Raw genomic sequence first — 15,113 nt, 5'->3', positions numbered from 1 at the left:
GAGCTGGGCCACCTTGGTTGAGACCCAGGGGTGGAAGCAGAAGACATTCATCAGCCAAGCTGCTCTGAATTTTCTGGGCTGAAACTCTCTTCTCCCATCCCGGTGGGACTTTTGAAAATCCTAGCAGCTGCTGCCTGGCAGAGACCACGTGACCATCTTCAGGCCTGGGCACAAATTTTAGCTGTTTCCTGACAGAGATTGAGACTTTTTAAAAACTCTAACCTTCTCAGAGAGAGAGGAAAGGCTAAATTAGAGATATGTAAAAGGACAATATGGAGATATCAAAGTCAGTAAAGGAAGAGTGGCTTCTTAAGTAGGAGAGATGACAAGCAGCCTTGGTCCTAGGCTGAAAAATCTCCTATGAGTCGTGGTAACACACTGCAATATGAATATGCTACAGTACTCCTTTAAATCGTGGACAATACAAATTAGGGAGATGATTTGTGGATTCTAAAGCAAAGGTACCTGTTGTGAAATTTAAGAAATATATTTAATAAAATAATAAGACAAAAGAGATTAAAAAAGCAAAGTACGGCCGGCCAAGTGACTTGACACTCAGCCAAGTCCACACACTGCTACATCAAAGTCATACTTTAAATACCCTTTCTGTTGCATCAGTCTGTTGAATATTTTTCCATAAACTAGTTCCCATATTTTAGGAACTATTTTGCATGGCCCCTCCTTGGGTCCACCTTTTTAGAGCATGCATGTTTCTTGCCTGTGTCTTCGTTATCACCTTCAGTTTGGGCCTTGGTCTATGCTTTCTTCAGATGGTAGATGTTCGATAGTTGGTATATCAATAGCAGAGTCCCTTTTTGCATGTTTACTGGATGTTATCCCAACCAGACAGTTCAAGCAAATAGCAGAGTATTCTTTACATGTTTACTGGATGTTATTCTGGCCAAACAGACAGTTTGAACATACTATATCAGTTAATACTACTATGCTTAGTTCTCTTTACTAATAGCAGAAATAAAAGAAAAACTTATATCCTTACCAAAACATTATTACTCATATAACACACATCTTGTGGAGAGCCAAACCTATAATATACATTTATAATGCTGTGATTTACAGAGTGAATATTGAATTACAAGTTGTGTTTTGGTGATCCCGTAAGATATTTGAAGTGAGAGAGATGAGAAGAAGCCCTCTGTGCCTGTGAAGAAGAGAGAAGACATCTCTGTTCCCTGTAATAAAAATAGGGCAAGGAGACTAGCCCCTTTGTAATGCCTTCATTAAGATCAGCGCTAGGTGGGGGCTGGAGGAGTTGTGCCTACCGCCACTGCTCTATGAACGATGTTCGATGAACGATGAACATCAATGTATGATGCAAGGGAAGAGGTGTTCAGCTTTGCTGCATGGCAGAGCTGGGCCTTCCGTCTTCGCGACAGTCCCTTAGGAAAACCCCGGGCAGAACATGCAGGGCTTGTGGTCTAGGGATGCCTGTCTGGTCGAGTGCTGTTTAAGTTATGGTGACGAGGTGGAATCCAGCTCTGATTGGTGTGAAGTTCTCTATGGTTCTGCTGACCCAGAGTGGTTTTTCTTAGCCCTTGGTTTTGTGTTGGCTCATTGTTTTTAGAGGCTTTTATATCCATTCCACTCCTTCTGGGTGCTGAGGTCCATGGGAGTCTTCTTCATTTACATGCTGGGTGGTGTCATCGGTTGCCATGCAGGAGGCGGCAGGGCATGAAGTGGCAGAGCTCGGAAGCAGCAGGGCAGGGGCAGGTACTCGACAGGGAAGAATACAATTCTAAAGGAAGGGGTTTTGAGGTAAGTAGCATTTAACAGGGAAAGCATTACAATAACAAAGGGTATGGGGTAAACAGTATTTAACAAAGCAGACCTTTCAATAGGTAGGAGATAATGAGATAGGTAGCCTTTAACCGAGAGAAGGCAGGTATGGGGTAAACGGTATTTAACAAAGGAGACCTTTCAATAGGTACAAGATAACAAGATAACCAGTATCTAAGTGCGAGAAGGCACTTTACAGTAGAAATATTTAACTGAGTTTAGAAACTTGTATTTTATTTCTTATACCTGGGATGAAGAATTCTTTCCCTTTGAAGTGACTCATCTTTCAAAGGTGACACCCCAATATGTGTGAGTTCACAGCCCATACGTAGACACCGGAAAGGCTATATGATATGGGAGGCCCACAATTGCAGAAGCTCACGAGTGGGTGTTTTATGAGAGTTGAAAGCCACAAGCAGACTGTTTCTCTTGTGGAAAGTTACCAGAACAAAACAGAAGAGACTTCTCTCTCTCAAAGACTGAATGAAAGACTATTTTATATGTGGTACTGATATAATAGCAAGACCAGTTGTTCTCCAGGCACCCAGTCCCCTGAGCTGGAAGATAGGGATGGGGAACAGAAAAAAGCCTCAATAATCCAAGGGAAAATGATCAGTGATCTCCTACACTCTTTAGACACATACAAGCCTACAGAGCTGGATGAAGTCCACTCAAGGAGTGTATAAGGGAAAAGGATGTTGTCTAGCCAGACTTCAGTAGAGCCTTTGACACTGTTCCACATTGTAGCAATGTATCTGTATAACAGGCCATTCTGATGCACCAGCCAAACTGGTTGTGTACTATCAAACCACCTGCAGTTTCATTGCTAGAGCTCTCAGGAAATCATCAAGGTTACTGAGAAAACAACAGGATCAAAAATAAGAAGAGAGCCTGAGAAAATGTCTGCAAAAAATGTAAACCCTGGATAGGGGAAGCACAACATAAGGATGGACGTTTGACCAATTGGATGTCCTTAAGAATGTGTTCCCGACTCATGAAGCAGCCTAGCCAACACAGAGATGCATGCCCATGTGGACAGTAGACCTAGAATCTATATCTGCCATGTAATGCAAACAATAAACGGCTTCTGTTGGAATCATATTGATTCTGTTATTCAGTGGCCCATTTCCCCCCTGCACCATATATCATTCTTTTGGAGACATTGCTCATGGCTTGAACAAACGTAGTCTTTGCTGGGTAACAATCTGGATGCCTAAGTCCACAGGGTGGTGGTAAATGGAGTTAAATACAGCTGGTGGTGTCTTGGTTTGGGAAGACAGGTATCTGCCAGGTAAAATTACAATCAGAGGCTCTTTGGCAAAGATTTGGGAAATAGGAATAGCAGTTCTTTACTAGTATGTAATATAAAGTAAACAAACACAACCCCCCCCCCCCCCACTAAACAACTACAGCATTAATGACAAACGACAACAGTACCAAGAACCTTGAGGGCTTTGTTTCACAAAACCCAGGGCAGTTTGGTTTCGGTGTCCCTGCAGGATCCTCAGAGCACTAAGCTGAAACAGTGGAAAAGTCCCGGGCTGGTAGCTGGGATGGCAGGGTGTCCCGGCAGGCAGGGGCAGGATGTCCCAGCAGCGCAGGGGGTGCAGGGTCACGCTGTAGCAAGACGAGCAGTGCCGAAGAAAACCGAAGGAGAGGCAGGGCTTGGACCAGCTCCCCGCGGGTGGCCGGGAAAACTTCGGATTCAAGCCGAACCGGTGATAGTAGATTTCTCAGGACTGGATCCCTTTGGCTACAGTGAAACTTTTCCAGCCAGCAACAGCCGTTCTCCCCTCGGCGTGCTTTGCGGCGGCTGAGATCCTCGAGAGCGGCAGACACGCGTCTCCCCGAACGCCGGAAAAAAGAAAAGCCCGCAGCTGCCTCAAGCTTTGTCTTTTACTTGCGTTATTTCCTTTTTCCACTTTTGTCTACCTCTTTGTTTCGGTTAAGTACTCTTAAGTATCCAACACTTGGTCTCCTTGGTAACTTGTGGGGAAAAAATTCTTTAGAGGAAGAAGGAACAAACCTAACTCCCAACAGGTAGTCAGTCACAAGTGACATTCCCCAGGGCTCAGTATTGGGATCAGTCCTGTTTAATATGTTTAGCCATGATCTGGACAAGGGGAGTCAAATGCTCCCCATGTCAGTTTGCAGACAATACCGAGTAGGGTAGGAGCGTTGATCTGCTTGAGGAATTTTTCAGAGGGAACTGTACTGGCTGAATCAATGGGTCGAGGCCAACCATATGAGGTTCAGTAAGGTGAAGCACTGAATCCTGCATGTGGGTCATAACAACCAAATGCAACACTACAGCATTGAGGATAAGTAGTTGGAAAATTACTGCCTGGTGGAAAATTACTTGGTCAGCAGCTGGCTGAAAATGAACTGACAGTGTGCCCAGGTGATCAAGAAGACCAAAGGCATCCTGGCTTGTTTCAGAGATAGTGTGGCCAGCAGGATTAGCACAATGATTTGCCTCCTGTAGGGGCCATACCTCAAGTAATATGTCCAGTTCTACGCTTATGGCTACAGGAAAGACACTGGGGTACTGGAACATCTTCAGAGAAAGGGAACAGAGCTGGTGAAGTGCCAGAGCACAAGTCTTACAAGCAACAGCTGAGAGACCTGGGGGTTTAGTCTGGAGATAAAGACTGGGGAGAAGGGACAGGGAGAGTGACAGGGACTAGGAAGAAACATATCACCCTTCCATGGATCACAACATCATCTTGTTGATCCTCTCTATCTGGTCTTCTTCGTGGTGAGAGTCTCCCATACTGAAAAGTATAGAATCCAATGGATTAATGTAATTTTGGGACAAGTGGGAACACCTAGGTACTTCCCCTGAGGGGGCAGGGTTTGACACTGTTCTTGCAGGACTCAATCATTTGCATTACATGCAGTGCTTTTTGGTACAGGGTCTGGGGACCTCTTGGGGGTGGCATTTGATGGGCCATGACATGCCCTCTGCTGTCCTTCATGTGGATGTCCAGTGGGTGCAGCTTTCCTGGGGTGGGAGCCCCACAGCTGTTCTGGTATGCGCAGCAGTGGATGCGTATTAATTGCCTCTGACCAGAGGCTTTCTCACTACACACCTAAAACCTCTCCTCTTTCCCCCTGGGTTGGGGGAGGGTGTACAGGCCTAGTAGGAGATAACCCTGGGGCTACAGTCACCTGTGAATGTATTCTTCTCCTCCCGCTCAGACTTGAATCACTTTATTTTATCTCCATCAACTTGCAGTCCAGGGCCTCAGACAGGAGGCTCATTCAGTTTGCAGTGGTCTTGCATGCAGCTTTTGATGTACAGTTGTGCTATAACAGGCAAAAGTCCTTCATAAAGATGTTTAAGCCATAAACTATAAAATTTCCGTCTCCAACATGGCCTCTCAAGACAAAGACAAGATGGCAGGTGCCTTAAAACTGGCGCTCCTTGTCCCCAAGCCTGAGACTATGAAAACAATGATGGACAAACCCACAGAAATCTAGACCATCTGTTTTGAACCATGTCACCAGCTTCTGGACCACACTACTGGTTCAATTCCATGTGATACCACAGCTTTGGACCCCTCTGCTAGACTCAGCTGGCACTTGGCTCAAATCTTGTCTTGCCACTGCTTTCAGAGCTGCAGTTCAACTGTGTTTGCCACCTGGGGCTGCTTTCATCAAGTGACGGGAAGGGATGGGAAAGGTATGGGCAGCAGTGAGAAAGGCAGGGTCCAAGAGTCACAATACTAGTCCCAGCAGCTGCCCAAAGGAAGAAATGGAACAAAATGGTGCCACTCATAGGATGCATTCATTTTAGTTCCTCCAAAGCCACACAATGATATGTGCAATACAGAATGGCAACCTGGCCATGCCCACAGTGTTTTAGAATCCACTCACTTCTCAGCACCCACGAGCAAAACTAGGACAACATGCAAAATGCTCACCAAGGTCAAGAGAATGAAAAACAGAGGCAGACAGCTTCCTTCTGCTCAACACACTCTCTCATGACTGGAAAGGAATGCACTTCTTAGATGCAAGAAAGAGTCCCTTTTTGCTGTCCCTAGCAATGGCATAAGGTGGTAAGTATCAACACTGGGGTCTTAGCTAGGCTCCCTCCCACTGATCTAGGCCAAACCTACACATAACAAGCTTGTTAAATAGCTTGGTGGCTCATAATAAGCTGGTTAAATTTCAGGTAATCGTAAAACCCAACAGGAAGCAGCTAGATAGGTACACAATCTGAATGCCAGATCCAATATACACATTTAGAATAGTATGATATGTACATTATTACATGTAAGTTATGATTTTCAAGAACACTTTCTTTGTCCTAAAATTAAATGAGCCTGGCACAGTGAATAAGTAAACTGCTCAAGTGATAAGAGCTGCAACAATGCAAAACGCAAGTATCTTGAAATAGAAGGGCACAGAAGTCTTAGAAAGCTACATCAGAGACCATATGGTGCATGCTAGAATTTGAGATTCCTTAAAAGTACAATTGAACTTCAAAAGGTAAATAAAATGTTGTCATGTCATAAACATTCCCAGTCACCTTTGTGACTAGAATGGTGATTTTATCCTTCATGTACATAACTAAGAACCCTTTACCAATGCCAAGCCTTGTAAATTCAGTATTAAGCTGAAAGACAAAGTTTTATTCATTTATTCTCATGCATTAATAGAGAGAGTTTTCTTTCTCACAATATGTATCATTGCAGCAAGGCTGCAGTTCAGTTACTGATACAGAATTTACACTTGTAACTAGCCACAGCAATTGCAGTGATGGTATCAAAGAATACAGTAGACTCCAGCTCTTGCTTTCTTAAGCACACAGTTGAAGTAAACAAATCAAATCACCACAAGATGTTATAAACCATCTTTAGTCATTCTTAACAGAACTCTCTGAAATTCATCAGGGTTACTAAGACATAAACAATACTAAAATAAGAAAGAAGAGGCTGAGAAACAGAATACCAAGACTGCAAGAACCAGATAAAGGAGGACCATGAAGAAATGGACTGTAACCAATCATATTTCCTGAAAGGTGCCTGCTGAACGCATGGACAAGATAGAGGCATCAGTCAAATAATGCATGATCACATGAACGATAGTTTTAGAATGCATAAATATAGCATAATGTAAATAATAAATGGCTTCTGCCTAATCATGTTGGTCGGTCGTCCAGAAGTCCTGAGCTCCTGCAAGGAGATGTTACTTCTAAATAGAAATTTCATCAGTTATCACATGCCAGCCTTCAAGAGGGGACAGGCAGGCATTCAGGGAAGGGTCTTGAGAAAAGCCACAGCTTCTCTGAGGAAACACAACCCATGTGTTTTTGAATCCACATATTTTGTCTTGCGTGGCATAATGCCTCCAAAAGCATCTTTCATTGTATCAACTATTTCGAGTTTCCACTTAAGAAGTAGCACTTAGAAAAGCAGGGAAATTATTTCGTTTAAATAAATTAATGGAGTATTGTGGAAGACCAGACAGCTGCAGAAAGCTGAACTGGGTAGCACCACAGACCTTTTTGCCCTGAGATAAACTCAAGAGAGAGAAACTCCAGGCAAGAACAGAAGTGAAGACATCATGTCTGGTGACACTGACCGCTCTGACGAGAAGAGTATAACAAGGACATTACTAGCGTAAGAAGGATAATTGAGAAGATTGTGTTTCTAAAGAGACCAGGGCAGAGGGGTCCAAGTGGAAAATTTTTTACGGTACATTGAGACCTATAAATACTAGTAAACTAGTGTAATAAACAGTTTTGCTTTGCTGGCATAGCAGAGTCCATGCCTCAGTCCCCACAGAGTTTCTCAGAACAAGTCTGCACGCTAGCCTACAGAAGGATTAGTGTGGTTGTGATTAAAAATAATATTTATTCATGAAACTCACCATCATTTTGTAAAATAATGATAACAGATGTGCTCAGTCCTCTACAACAACAAAAAATATGTTTGGTTCTTTTTCCTATCTTCTCCTGTTACAAATCATTGTTTGCTATTTTGGATTCCATGGGCCATTTTTATGTTTCTTTTATTATTACAATGTTATCATTCACATAATATATAAACAAAAAAATTGCTTCAAACCTCACATGACAAACTAGCTTTGATAAGACTGTTCATTTGCTAGTGAAATGGTATTGTAACCAAGTTTTGCCCCAAGATATACCCCACAGATAAATGGTAATACACACCTGATTTTTCTCAAGAATAAAGAAAGAAAGGCTTATGTTAGTGTGTTAAACTAAGTTTAAACACCAATATGGCAAATATCCTAGAAGATTCTCATGTATTTCAATACTAAAATAAGATTGGCTACAACACGTCTGGATTACTTTAAAGGCACACAGAAAAATTATTTTCACCAATTTCAAGCCAATTGTTAGCAGGACTTACAAGAGTGTGCATGAGAATGAATATATAACACACCTAGGAGAATTCTTTATACAGTCCATAAATAATATCTCAACACTTCTACCTCAAAATATAACTTTAACTGCTGCTTTTTTCCATATGAATGGAAAGTAAGTATAAGTAATAAGCCTTCAAAGAAAAACATTATTCAGCTACATCATTGACAGTGAAATTCACTATTTACACTTAAAAATTATACAGTAACCTAATTTCTCAGAAAACTCAAATGAATGTACAACTTTATTTTCCAAAACAGCATCAAGAATGAAAACCTGCTGCGGTCAAGGTCAAAGGTCCCAGGACCTTTCAAGATATGTGCTGGAGAAGAGGGGAGAAAAAAAATGGTACTGTAATATTGGCTTTTTCAGCTGAGCTATAAATGTATTTGCTTTCCACTTTTTGTACTGAGAGCTTTGAATATACACTTTTAACTCACACCTTTTTCATCTGACCGACGAAGAGGAGAGCTCTAACATCTGGACCAGTAACAATAGGGTATTTCTTCCACTCTTTCCCAGTCAAGCTTGCCTCAACTTCCAAGAGTCAACCACTGTGATCCCCCTGTTACCCCAACAATAAAAACAGGTTCTGCCCCCACATGTCCCGCTGGGATTAAGATGCAGTGTGCACCAGTGTGCAAGGTACAAGGCCTTGTATTTTTGTAGTTCTGATGTGCCAGGCCATCAGATCCACACTGTCCAGAAGACACCATTCTCCCATGTCTCTATCTGGCTAGAGGCAGGACCCTTCTAGCCCTGGCTATCATTCCCCCCCGGCATACATTCTGGAGGTCCCTTCAAGGGGATCTGACATGTCATCCTCCCTTCTATTACGCCTGGCAGCTTGGCTACAGGAAACTGAAGCTACATCCCTTCTGGTGGAACTCCATCTATAATTATTGTCGTCCTTCAGTTCACGCACCCATACTGTGATGGTTCTGCCTTCTTTTTCTCTGCCAAGGTCAGGATGAATAATATATGGGAAACGCAGATTTCAAGTTTGGACTTGGATGTTTATTATTTCTTATCTATTTACAGACTCACAAAGGGTGAGCTCTAACTAGCGAGTTAGAGAAACGAGGTAAAATGGAGTACCTCTGACTCTTTCCAAGATTATTTAAATGATAATTACGCAATAACAATGTGACACCTATATTATTTATATTTCTGACCCAATAATGACCACCCAAGGACCCCAATGTGGACCTTTTTCACCCAATTACAGAAAACCACCTAAACCCATGAAGAAGAAGGAAGAAGAAGGTGAAAAAGAAGGACTTAGACAACACCCAAAATCCTCCATCTTGACTCACATGTATTACTATATACTAAAATCCCAAAATCCAAGTTTCCAACACTGTACTGCCAGGACAGATGTGGATTTTCCATCCCACCTTTACATATCTCTCCCATGGTCAACACAGGAGGTCAGCCTGTGGGGTGCACCCTCTGTCCCTAGCTGGGTGATATGTGTTTCTGATAATAGGGCCTCTGGTCTGTGCTGACAAGACTTGGAGAAGGTTCTGTTTAAGCTCCTTCCTGAGCTTCTAATGAGTCTCTTCACTCTGACTTCCATTCTCTGCATACACACTGACAGACTTGTTTCCACAGCTGAGATTCTTGCTTGTGTTGGGCAGTGCACAGTGCACACATACACCTGGAGCCTCTTTATCATAGTACCCACTGTCTTGTTCCCCTCATTCCACTGCATCATCTCTAGGGCAGGGGCATATTCTTGTCACCCAAGTCGTGCAAGTTTTAGCGACATCACTGATGGATATTTTACCATTTACTCTTAATTTGTTTGGTTTTCTGAGAAAATAATCTCTATCACCGCCAGTTCTCTCAAGGTTTGAATTCTTTGTTCCATGGTCTTCCAAGAGCTTTGTTGCAGCTGGATATCTTCTTGGCACAAATATCTTTCCTTCATACTTTTTAAGTGCTGTGTTCAGAGGCTGACAGCTTTGGGCCTCCTTGTCATCCCTTGGTCAATACCCACATTACGTGATAGAGATGCCTCACTTCAGTACCATCCAAAATCATACCATCACCTGAGGTGTCCCAGATTTGGACCAACCAACTTAATAGACTCATCATGCCATTGGGTAAAATCTTTTCTTAGCAAGCAAAGGCTTTCCAAGGACAGAGACTCAATAATGATTTCTAGTTCAGATTCCTCTGCTGGCTGTGAGGATCCTGGCTCCCCCTCCACTGGGTGAATGGATTTGGTTTTGTTTCCCTCTCTGGACAAGGTAAATTGCTATTGGCTTAGGTTCCCCATCTGGTTCAGCTGCAGCTGGAGTGTCTGGGGTGTCTGCTGATTCATCCTCCTGCCCCTCTGGCTATGTCTGCTGCCCTACAGTATCTAGCAGCCTGTGGTAAGCAGTAGCCAGGGCCCAGCATATTGCAATGAGTTTCTTCTTCTTAGAGTTGTCATTGCAATTTTCTTTCAAGTATTTCCCCACCTCAGCTAGATTCTGAAGTTGTTCAGGGAAGAAGTTCCAAGGTATTGGGGCAGAGAATTCCTTCAGGGTTTGACCTATCTCCTCCCACATCCCACACCACTCAGAATTTTCCACAACTGGGGCAGATCTCCGGAAATCTCAGCTCCAATTCTAGACAAGCTGCAGACCAAATGGAGGAAATCTACCCGACAAAACAACAGGAAGGTCATATCTTTATCATCCAGGGGAAACTGAACTTTCTCAAAAGGTGACATGCCAGATCTGAAGGGGGGAAAGGAGATAAAAGGCTGGGAAAAATAATCTTCTACTTTTCTCTTAACAGACTGCGTGTAATTATTAAAAAAGCCCTCCAAAAAGGCTACCCAGACCAGGACAGGAAAACAGCAGAGAGTGCACAACTCGATAACCCTCAGTACCTCTGTTAAACTTCTAAAATATTAAAGCTTTTAAATTATTAGCACTGGGGCACATCAATATGGCAATCCTGATTTGTAAAAGCCATATACCAGGGGCATAACTGCCCACATATATGGATAAGCAAACATGCCTAGGTGCCAGAGAGCCATTACTGAAGCAAGCAGCACGATGACCACTGAGTGCCATACCCAATACAAAGGGTTTCAAATTAGAATGTATTTTTTTTCACTTTCTCTTGCTCCTTAAGTTGGGTGCCAAATTCTATTTCAGTTTAGTGACAACATTAAGACAAATTGAATGAGTCATCTCCTCTAAAAAGGGTTTTAATAATCCCTTTCCGCCAATAGAAAATGAATACTAGTGGATGAAAGTCAAAAAGATCCTACTGCTTATTGACAAATAGAATGCCCACGAGGCAGGGGAAAACAGTAAATAAGTGCTAGATATTAAATTGCCAGACCTTTTCCCCCCTCCCACACACCGGAACAAAAACCCATAATGCCAAGAAAAAAAAAGCCCAAACTAGCTTACACCACATGATAGAAGATGGCACCGGGTTCTCTCTCAGTGAAAAAAAAAACAAAATAGGAGATTCCCGCAGCAGCTGGTGACTCTGAAGTGTTGATCCACTCTCCACAGCAAATGCAGCTGTTGGGCTTGGTGTGGTTTCTCTCACCAACTTGGGTTTCCCCAAGGTGTGGAGCTGAAACGTAGAGGCCCCTCTCTCCCGCCAATCCCAACAGTCCAACCCCTCTCCTGCATGTCCCATTCCCTCTGGTCTCAGACTAAACAAACTGTCCAATTCACCTCGAAAAATTGCCAATGGACTGCTGCTGCAACTTCTCTAAGGCCAGGGAAGGGAAAAAGCTTCTCGCCGAGTGTAATAGATGTATTACTGTATTAAATTTGGGTATTAAAAATTGTCTGTATTAAACTTTGCAGTGGGATGTAAAAACCCTGGATTCCTGGAAACAATTCCGGGGCGCCTCTTTACATTCCACAGTCTTTTCTTAGTCCAAAGGTGTTACCTCGACATCTGCCGGAGAGATAACTGGGAAACAGCCCATTAATCATGGGCTGACCACATCTTCACAGTTAATCAGGAGATCTGATGTCAATCTGGGCGGAGAGCGGCAGGAACCTTCCAACAGAAGATTTACAGACTTTTCATTCAGACATCTTTTCAATTTCTCAAGAAACTCTTTCAGATATCCCTTGCAGGATGCCGGACATTTCAATGATTGTGTTATGTACATGATGTCATGTTCTTCAGGTTTTTTGCTACCGTCTTGTTTATGCCTCAGGGTAGAAAAATGGTATAAAACACCTGCCCTGAGACCCCAAATTCGTGGGCAGTACTCCGGAGAAGCACCCTTTGCTGCTCCCGGATTGTCCACCCAACATTCAATCGATGTTGTCCTGATTTATCATGGCATTTTCCGAAATTGCTTTTCAAATTTGTTAAATAAATCTTTGATTTTGGAAATTTGCTCTGATCATTTATAACACCGGGGCTAACAAAAAACAAGCTTGCAAAACAACAACAGACCGCACCACACCCCCAGATGCCAGGGGAGTGAGACTTTGAAAAAACCCTCCAACAAGCCCAAGGCTCCCCCCTCCCCCAGACCCACCTTAAAGATACAGCAGTCATTTTTGGGCTTAAAGCAGAGGATCAGGGAATAGGCTATCATAAATTACCCCAAGACACAAGCTACCATAAACATTTGGTATTCATAGGCAACATCTTCTAGATTCATGTGTGCTGGGTTTCAGGGATATATGGAACACAGAAGTAAGTCATGCATGCTGCTCAAGACAGGAGCAGCGTAAACATCACACCAAAATCCCTTCTCTCAAGGTGAGTAAACACCACTTTCAAATCTCTTCTCAAAATAGTCTACTGTGGCTGCAGCAAAACTTCTTCCTTTCCTTTTTCCTACCTTTCAGATTTCTTCAAAAAAGGACCATTTAATGTGCAGTACAAGATTCAGAGGAGATAGAGACATCATTTGTAAAAAAAAAGCAATAGTTTCTGTATTTTTCTCTCATATGAACTAGTAAACTAAATATTTTTCCCTTTTATTTTAAAGCAGCACCAGTATATTAGTCCTTTGAAAGAAGGAGTTCAGAGTTTTCCAGTTCACAGAGAATTTTGTAGCTTAAGCAATTATGTGCATACCACTGCATGTACTTCCCTGCCATTTATAAAAGGGCCAGAGACAGGTACACATACATTTACCAAGTTCTTCTTAGGATGCTTTTGTTACTCCGCCTCACGGGAGCTGTCTCTCAAACAGCCTTTATAATAAAACTCAAGAGTCCTACTCTTTGCTCTTGTGGTGCCTGGAGCATTTAAATCTGATGGATTAGTGAAACACTGTGGAATCATTCTCTTAATTAATGCTAGGCAACACAGAAAAGAAAAATGAAAAGCAACCTGTTAAAAAATGACTGAAGCTGCTTTCCTAGGTCGTCATTAAGGGGACAATCACAGAAAAGAGTATAGGATATGTATTGTGTGTGTATGTTTGTTTTACACTGTGATTAAAAAATGTTAGCAAAGGGCAGGTTGAAATCTTGAGAGTATTGTGAAAGTGCTATATTGGGGTGTTCAGCTCCAGAACACCAGTTAACACCAGAGGAAAGCTGGAATTACAAATCTTGAGAGTTCAGAATTTCTAAATATTTTTATAACATAAATTAAGAAGAGAGAGAAAACCTTGGCCTATTTCTATGAAGACAGGCTGAGTGTACTGGCGTTATTCAGCCTGGGGAAGAGAAGGCGCTGGAGAGTCCTCATTGTAGCCTTCCAGAACTTAGAGGGCCCCCATAAAAAAAAAAGGGGAATGCCTTTTCATACAGGCAGATAGTGACAGAACAAGGGGAAACACTTTAAAAGCTGAAGATGAGAGATTTAGATTAGATGCTAGGGAGAAATTCCGTACTCAGAGTGAAGCACTGGGACAGATGGCCCAGAGAAGTTGTGGATGCCCCAACCCTGGAAATGTTCAAGGCCAAGTCGGATGGGGTTTTGAGCAACCTGGGTTAGTGAGTGATACTCCTGCCTATAGCAGGCATGTTGAAACTAGATGAACTTAAATGTTGCTTCCAACCCAAACCATTCTATGATTCTTTGAGGTCAACTGTCCGCCTCCTCTTCAAACTAGACAAAACCAGTGCCCTCAGCTGCTCCTGAGAGGACAGTTCTTCCAGCTCCTTCATCAGCTTTGTTGCCCTTCTCAGAATGTATTAAAGTACCTTAACATCCTTTTAAAATTGTTGGACTCAATTCATGGGTTTGCATGTTTTTCCCTAGAGTATGAGAATTCAATTAGTACAGGTGTAGCGAATTATTTCAGGATATGCTACTTCAGAATGCATTTCCTTGTGAGGCCCTTTGCAAAGAGGAAAACATGGTCTGAAAATACACAAGCTATTCATTTGTTTTCAAGTGTAACTCAAAACATACTTATAAATTCTAGGTCATTTGAAATCCTTGCTCTTTATTGACTGTCTTTTTCCTCAAAGTTTTCTGGACGGGGGCACTCATGGCAGAACAATCTATTCCTAGTCTCACTCTGCCAGCTGTTACTTTAGATTACATTCAGACACGTGCAAGGACCTGTCTTATCAGTCAGCTTGCATCAAAATGCTCTGATTTTGTGTTTTACCATAGTCTGTCAGCTTTGTGGACTCATTACACTAGCTTTGCGAACTAATTATGAAAGCTATACTAGACAATTGTTTAATTACTTTTCATAGATGCATTTATCAATTAAAAAAAAAAAAAGAAGTTCCTTTGTACATGAATAACATTGTTATAAATGATCAAGAGCCAATTCAAAAAAATCCAAAGATTTATTTGACAATTTCAAAAATCAATTTCGAGACGCCATGATGAATCAGGACAACATTGATTGAATGCTGGGTGGACAATCCAGGAGCAGCAAAGGGTGCTTCTCCAGAGTACTGCCTGCAAATTCGGGGTGTCAGGGTAGGTTTTTATACCATTTTTCTGCCCTGAGGCAAAAGCA

This window comes from Chamaea fasciata, unplaced genomic scaffold (assembly GCF_029207755.1).
Source record: "Chamaea fasciata isolate MVZ Bird 193981 ecotype frontalis unplaced genomic scaffold, bChaFas1.0.hap1 SCAF_1, whole genome shotgun sequence".
Taxonomy (NCBI): domain Eukaryota; kingdom Metazoa; phylum Chordata; class Aves; order Passeriformes; family Sylviidae; genus Chamaea; species Chamaea fasciata.
The sequence above is the reverse complement of the archived record's forward strand: the minus strand, read 5'-3'. Positions refer to the sequence as shown.